Source organism: Branchiostoma lanceolatum, chromosome 1 (assembly GCF_035083965.1).
Source record: "Branchiostoma lanceolatum isolate klBraLanc5 chromosome 1, klBraLanc5.hap2, whole genome shotgun sequence".
In the NCBI taxonomy this organism is placed as follows: Eukaryota; Metazoa; Chordata; class Leptocardii; order Amphioxiformes; family Branchiostomatidae; genus Branchiostoma; species Branchiostoma lanceolatum.
Window position 1 is genome coordinate 33,631,624 of NC_089722.1, and position 8,559 is coordinate 33,640,182.

The 8,559-nt window shown below is 38.5% G+C and overlaps 1 long non-coding RNA gene across 1 annotated transcript; it reads right to left on the minus strand.

The window, feature by feature from the left end:
- Window positions 1–4,680: 4,680 nt before the first annotated feature.
- On the minus strand, window positions 4,681–6,623 carry LOC136428170 (uncharacterized). Its single transcript, XR_010754585.1, has 3 exons — window positions 5,887–6,623; window positions 5,258–5,332; window positions 4,681–4,992 (listed from the first exon to the last, which is right to left on the minus strand). It is a non-coding gene; the product is annotated as an uncharacterized lncRNA (long non-coding RNA).
- Window positions 6,624–8,559: the final 1,936 nt, after the last annotated feature.

The following is an 8,559-nucleotide window of genomic DNA, read 5'->3' on the forward strand; positions in this document are numbered from 1 at the left end:
AAAAATTAAAAAAGGCTCCCAGGGTATTTACCCACTCTATACCAAATTTCAGCTCAGTTGGTGCAGGCACGACTGAGCTGAGTCGATTACAAGATTTGACAGGAGAAAGAAACCATAAGAAAACAATATGTTGCGCCCAACAGTATGTTGGGCTCAACATAATTACATTATAGACAACAACACCTCCGCCGTGTCTGTTTTGATCTGTTACTGAAGATTCCGGATTGCAAGATTTTTCGGGGGGAACAACATCACTCAACCACGTCTGGGTATTTGCTTAATGTCAAGTTGAAATTGTTTTGTAGATTATGCAAATAATTTTTCCTCTCATTCCACCTTACTGTTAAAGGAAAATACCCAAAGGCAGTTTCCTCACATAAATCCAAGTTCACTTCTTTTGATATGAAAAAATTTCCCAAGTAGGAAATCGTCCCCCGTGCATGCAAGTGTACCCCATGTTAAAGTATTTGCCCAAGCAAGTGTCCCCAAAGTGGAAGTGTTTCTCATGAAAAAATGTCACCCATGAAAAATTGTCCCCTATGAAAATGACTCCCATGACAAAAATTATCCCCATGAAAAATTGTCCCAATTAAATAATCGTCCCCCACGAAAAATTGTCCCTCATGCATGAAAGAATTATCCCCAAATAGAAAAAAATGAAAAATTGTCCAAATGAAACATTGTCTCAACGAAAACTCGCCCTCCATGCAAGTGTACGTGTGCACCATGTTAAAGTATTTCCCCAGGCAAGTGTCCCCAAAGTAAAAGTCTTTCGCTATGAAAAAATTGTCCCCATGAAAAATTGCCCCCATGAAAAATCGTCCCCCATGCAGGTGTACACCATGTTAAAGTATTTCCCTAGGCAAGTGTCCCTAAAGTGAAAGTGTATCTCAATGAAAAATTGTCGCCATGAAAAATTGTCCCCCATGAAAAATTGTCCCCCATGTAGGTGTACCCCATGTTAAAGTATTTCCCCAGGCAAGTGACCCCAAAGTGAAAGTGAAAAATTGTCCCCCATGAAAAATCTTCCCCCATGAAAAATAGACGAAATGAAAAATTGTCTCCATGACAAATTGTTCCCCATGAATCGTCCCTGGTGTGGCACGGATGCATGTACCAGGAGTTACATTGGAGCAGGTCGATGTGGGGACGGGATTATCAGGGGTGTTGACTCCTCACATTGTGAATTTGTCTATCGACAGAGTATTCTGCCAAGTAGGCTTAAATGGACGTTCTATGTGCAACGCCATTGAAAAATGTTGACTAGCTAGTATCATTTTGTACAAAAGATTATTATTCAAACATTGAATGCGGCCTGACCCCAAAATAGCAAACAAAAAGCAATAAAAAATTGCAACAAACGGATCGCTTACTTCAACAAAATACCGTATGTAAAGCTTTTTTTCTCATATGCATGCCATTTTGGAGACTGCATGCATGGTAAAGACCTATTATTTTGCGACACGAGCCACCACCGCTACGCGATAACTCTCTATATAGCGCAACTATCATTATTGTTAATTTTATAATCGGTCCAAAACCTGTGAACTGATTTTTTTTTTCAGTCCGTTTTTTTAGGTCCGGTCCAGCAAGAAAAACCTGTACGAAACCGGTACACGTACACGGTACCGGTACCCACCCCTAAACCCGCCTACATCTAATAAATATTCCGGTTTCCGATATTTCTGAACTGGGAAACTTTATTTCCTTCTTGTCATATAAGTACTTGTCATAGTGAATTGTTGGTCACAAATATCACCTGTTTTCTGGAGAGTATATCTATGCTGGCACTTTGTTGTGTAAACCTAACATATAACGAAGCTGCTGGTGTTATTTTGCTGACCTTGAATATTAGAAGGATTGCTTACGCCGGTGTCAATTACCCCCTCCCCCTATCCATACGGCATGGCATGCGTTCAAATATCGTAAAGAAACATCCACCTTACCTCGTTGACGGCTCAAAATGACCGTAACGGTTTTCCAGAGGTTTGTGCTTGGGGGATTTTTGAAAAATGCCCTTCATTTTGAATTATGGGTAATTGAGTGCGAAAAATGCCAAAAAATGTAATTTTTTCACAGATCTGTCGATATTAACTATACTTAGAATCCGAAATTTAAAAAAAAAAAAATCAAAAAAAAAGTTTTGTTTTGTTCCTAGTCAACGAAAAATAAAAAAATAAGAGATATTCATTGACATTTGAAGCCAGGCCTTTGCGATGTGAGCCTGAAAAAACGGTCTCCCTTTAACCTAAGAATAATCGTGCTTGGGAGCAAAATATAGAAAAATTAGCCATTCAGCACAAAATGACAACATTCAAAGTTTGTAAAATTGCTAATTTTGTTTTATTTTGGAAAGATTTTCCCGTCCCCACATATACACACAACATCAAGGAAAATTTTCTTGGTTCTCAAACATCTCAAGATACAATTATAGCAAGAAGTTGATATGAAATAAGAGGGCTGAGAGGAAAACTTCATTCTTCTTTCTAAACTTCGAATTCCCATTGTCGCTCGCCATAATTTACGAATGATAATTTACATTCAAATTGCTCGCATATTAAGCATAACAACGTATGATTAACAATTTTAAGATTTTGTAATACTATCACTTTCTAACAATATTTCAATATTTCCTTTGTATGTGCCATATTTGTATTTGCAAATTGTGTACTTCCCGAGTAGCAACAATTGGTTTATAAGATAAAACTTTTAAGTTTATGAAATCTGTAACCAAGTATGATGGCATTTGCCGCAATATGCGCTAATGATAATCTTCTTCCATATTTGATACAATAAATTGTCCACTTCTTACCATACTGGTTTACAATATCACAATAACAAGAAAAGTGCTCAGCATGATTCACGCAGTCACAGAAAAAACATACGCCATTCTCTGCGATGCCTTGCTTAAATAACATAGCCCTTTTGGGTCTGTCAAAGACTTATATGAAAATCAAATTGTTGTAAACATTTGTCCCAAACGCCTTTCCCTGTTGGCTTGGCTGCTTTTGGTGAGTTTAAAACATTTTTGAAAAATGGGTTGCTCTGCTTCCTTGGGAGTCAATGATATCGTTAATATACAAAATATCTTTATTAATGCAACTACGAAAATATAACGTTTTACCTTTAGAAGTGACACAATGATTTTTCCACTTATACATCACAAGTTGATTCAGTTATTTTATTCCAAGTTAGTATTAATTCAAAACTGCATTCTATGTTTACTCCCTGAAACTAAGTGCAAGAAAATGTATATTTTCCTTTATACTACTATATTCCCTGCTTATGCACAGATTAAGATTTGTTGTCCCATACTAACAAAAAATTGGTATATCCTTTTTCTACAATCGTTGTCTCTGCATTACTAAGAACTTCACACTTTCTAGACCTTTCTTAAAAGACACACAAAAAAGACTAGAAATCCAGATAATTTAACGTTGAACATGTTTCACGAAGGTTATAAAAGTTATAATTCATCTTCAGATTTATCAAACTTTCGTAATTCTCCTGAGCAGATGTTATCTGAGTTTTGTGTTATATCATTTAAACTTTAATCACAACAAAATTCTGAAGAAAAAAACTTGCTTATTCAACTCCAATACTTGAGTTTTACCGCCTGGTCTCCTCCGGGATCTTCTAACTTGGTAGTTTGCTGCAGCGGTAATGGCAACTCTGTAGCCTAGGTACCTTCTGTAAACGAAAGAAGTTACGATAAGTAACATAAGGAATGTCTTTGACTGGTGTTAAAGTAGTAACATTGGGAAATTAACTTGGATATCAAAAAAACATTTTATTGCTTGCAAAGATGTCGACGTGTGAACTACCTGGGACAAGTTGGCAAGAGAAGAAATACCGATGACCGCATCCCATGTCCGACCACTTTCCCCGAGTCGAGCGTACACATCCTGCATTCTCATGGTTGTTTATGAACTTTGAAGACCACGAGTTGTACTTTCCAAGTGCAGAACCATCCACCCACTCAAACCCCCCATCTTCACGCTGATCGTGCAGGCCGATCCAGTACATGGAACCTATCGAGACCAGGAAGTTGTTGATCTCGGCGTTTCGTGGCATTGCAAGGGTACCGCCATCTTTCCGACAGGCCGCAGACGATTTACTGAAGGTCATTCGTGTGGGGTAGACAATGTAGCAGATTCCACGACATTGGATGTAACCTTCGGGACAAGACACTGAAACAAAAGGAGTTTTATATGAATCTTTTTGTATGTGAATGAATGTGTGCTGTGTCTGTATGTCTGTATGTATGTGTCCCGTTAATGTTGAGTGTGTTTGTATATGTGCACTTTCAAGATGGCAGTTTGTGACATGTGGATGTCTTAACGTAATGATCATAATCAAGAGTATGTACCAAAGATACAGTATATTACATTTAAAATGGCTAGATGTTTGCGCAGAGTAATGACTCACCTCCATCCAACTTTGGGCATTCGGGTACAATTTGGTGCGGCTTCTGTGATCCAGCAGGGCAGGTTAAGCTTCCTTGTTGACCAGGCGGTCCTGGAGGCCCCCTCAGCCCTTGAGGCCCTTTCCTTCCAGGGAGTCCAGGTGGCCCGAGGGACACAGGACCAGCTGGTCCCTCGTCTCCCTTTTCTCCAGGAGGCCCGAAACACACAGGACCAGCTGGTCCCACGTCTCCCTTTTTTCCAGGAGGACCAGGTAGTCCAAGGGACACAGGACCAGCTGGTCCCACGTCTCCCTTTTCTCCAGGAGGTCCAGGTAGTCCAAGAGATACAGGACCAGCTGATCCTATGTCTCCCTTTTCCCCTGGACATCCAGGAGGCCCAACAGGGCCAGCTAGCCCAATTGAACCGTTTTTTCCAGGAGGACCAGCTACCCCAATGGCTCCTTTGATTCCTGTGGGTCCAGGAGGCCCGACAGTGCCTGGTATCCCAATGGCTCCATTTTCTCCTGGAGGTCCAGCTGGCCCTGTGTCTCCCTTCTCTCCTGGAGGTCCACGTGGTCCAGGAGATCCTAAAAAATGGGCGGATATTGATATTGCTAGAATTCGTACATTCTTACAATCAAATCATCACAATCATGCAATGAAAATTTTAAAAAATCAAGATAAAACAATGGTGTACTTCGGTACTTTCGATGAATGTGAAATAAAAAAAAACCTTAAGGATAACTTTGGAGCGAAATATGCTGCATCAGTATTCACATTCTTTTTATGTGCAAAAAGGTTTTTCTCATTATAACAAGACATAAAACAAAGTTTTAAAAACTTAAGTCTTACGCTGAAGGTCGTTAAATCGTAGTTCAGTATCATTAGACAGTTTGGCCAGCTCATCGGAAAGACTGCTAACTTTAACTGTAAAAAAAAGGAAATTACCTTGCTCAATTAGTACCTATTGAACATAGTACGAAATCAAAACATTTTTTAAATATATCAATAAATGTATAATATTGAAAGACAACTGTACAACATTCTGTACAACTGAATAATGTATGTGATTTCTTTGTCTTTTGACGACATTCATCCGTCTTCTGCATAAGCAAGTGTCACTAAAATGAACAGTTCAGTCCTACTAATGAAGCTGAAGAAAAGTTCTCATTCAAAGCGTCCGGAAGCAATCTCCGTATCAATTTGTACGAATTGATTTCTTTTTAAATTTCCTTTTGGCTAGATGTCTAACCTTCTTCAATATTAAAATGTCTAATAAAAAAAATAGTTTACGTTCAGTTATCCTACTCATTTCGACAATCCCCTCAGAGACTTTGCTGACTTAAAAAGGCCGGAAGTAATCTCCGCATCAAATCTAGTTGTACAGATTGATTTGTCTTAAAGTTATCTGTAACCCTTATGTCTAACCTTCATCCATGTAATGAAGCTATCTATGTTTAAAAAAAAAAAGAACAACTTACGTTTAGTCATCCCATGCAGGTTAGTCATCCTAGTCAGTTCTTCAGAGAGCTTGATGACTGTAACTGTATTAGAAAAGAAATTACCTTTGAGATTTACGGATTATCAAATTAAAAAAGCAATAAAGATATCAATCAAACAAATAGAATTTAAAAACATAAATTTTTTTTATCTCCTGTTCAATTTATCAATCAATTCATTCATGCCATTTCCTCAGAATGAGTACTGACTGAAAGTTCATAAAAGAAAGGGATTCAGGTGGAAAGGATCAGAAACCTTGCTTCCATATTAAGATACAGTTGAACGCAAAGGCAGCATATTTCACTCCTTTCCCCTCCCTTTGGCAGAATACCATGAGCACAATTAATAATGGATTACCTAAATAACTTGCAAATCTACATGATTTATGCATACCGACGTATAAATTTAACATGCACACGTCATAAATATGTTATTCCCGCTATTTGCCACAAATGAGTTATGGCATTTCGGCATTAATTATAAGACTGGCCTACCATTCGCATAATTCAGATATTGTACATTACATTATGTTACATGATTGTATTATAACCATACACTGAAAACCACACGTTTTAATTTGCATAGATTTAATTTCATTGTGTTCATCTATGACTTGACTACCTGCTTACCGAATATCATGGAAAACCACTGTTTCTTTGTCCAGTTATCCACTTTGACGTATTTTAACAAAGCGGTCTCTGCCGATCTAACAAAGCGGTCTCTGCCGATCTAACAAAACGGTCTCTGCTGATCCTGAACAAGCTAGGAGGTGCGAACCCACACTTAGTCCTTACATCAAAATATAACTGCAACATCAAATCAAGATCATAGCATATCCGGGACAAGCTGCTCTGAAGAAGCTCAAGTGCAGTACCAATGCCAAGTACCAGCCAAATATTCGACCTCGACCTATGTCTTCCCAAGACCAACTCACATGCCGAATATCATCACAATCCATCCAGAGCTATGCTGAAACAAATATCCGGAAACGCATGCACACAGACACACTGGCAGACACACTCAGAGAGAGAGAGAGAGAGAGAGAGAGAGAGAGAGAGAGAGAGAGATAAAGATAGAGAACAATAAAACTCGAGGTAATAGATTAATAAAACAATATATTTCAACCCCATATCTGTTATACCGGTTGAAAAATTTAAAAAGGATTATTTGACATCAATACGTATATTCACTTTACACGGGAGGAATAAACTTACCTGCTAAATAGGGCAACATGGTGACGACGACCATACCGATTACAAGTCCGGCAGTTATCAGCAGCTTCTTTTGGAGACTACGGAATTTATAATTTTTGTTGGCGTCCGCATTGTAAGCTGCGTCTGTTTAAACCAAGAATCGTTAAAACTGAAACAAGTTTTTTGGGTTACTTTCGTATTGTATGATATTGACATTTCATTGGATAGATTCTTAATGATCTTTTTTATCGATGACGCATTTCTTAGAACTGTAGCTGCAACGTTTATTATCATTGACTGACTATTGTATGATATCTTATACACAGCGTTTGAAGTGATGTCAGCACATGTATGATACAGTTACAATGCTTATAAAAGCTACTTATAAGACGTGACAGCAATATCAAGTAAGCTGGTGATTGCTACAAGTCATAACCACCCAGGAACAGAGCTTCAATATTTTGTATTGGTTTTCATGGAATATAAAAGGATCAATCAAAAGACCTCAACCAATTATGGTAAATATCACACCTGCTCTGGTGGCGTACAGAGGGTTGGGAATATTCGCAGTGGCGTCCACAAATGACCTCCAATCAGTCTGCTGCGTGGGAGTCGCGCCTGGAAAAATTGGCAGGATTATCAGTCTCCCAATTGCCGTCGGCAAGAAAGTTACAGTTTGGTACCGTTTGTGGGTGTTTGTGTTTGTTTGTTCGTCTGTCTGTTTGTTTGTTTGTTTGTTTGTTTGTGGACAGCATAAAGAAGTTGTGGATTGATCCGTATCATTTTTTTAAACAAAATCTATTCTTATAAACAAAAGATAAAAAACACAAACATGAATCAAGAGAATGCAGTTGTATATACACTGACACATGGATAACTTGTGGCAACAATCAATTTAAAACAAGGTTGGCAACAATCAATTTAAAACAAGGTATAACGATTCCCACTTCTTGTTGTGTGATCCGTATCATATTTAGCATTAAAGCCTCTATGTCACTGGACCAGCGGCACATTGGCGACCTTGCTGCGACCGAGCCGTTTGACAGCGCGCCCAACGAAGTTCATTGATACAAATCGAATATTTTCTACGCATTGTGTTATTTGTTGTCACTTAAGCACTTGTACGCTTTGAATGATATTCCCAATATAAAGCCAAGGGTAACATAAATCTAGTTTAGGCGAGGCGAGGCCGCCAACGTGCCGCGGGTCCAGTGTGATATAGGGGCAAGACGAAGGACAAGATCCATTGTGAACCACCCACAGGTTTTCTTTAGTACTATAGCAGAACTTATATCTTTGTCTGGACACGCTATGGCCATGATCTTTTACTTGTTGACAGCTTTTCTGCTCGTTAAAAAGTGGTGTAGGTTTTAGCCTCTATCATAATTTTTTTTTAGAACTGAATGGGATGATTTTCTTTGAAACTTGGAAAGAAAAGAAATCAACTAGGGTTTGACAAAT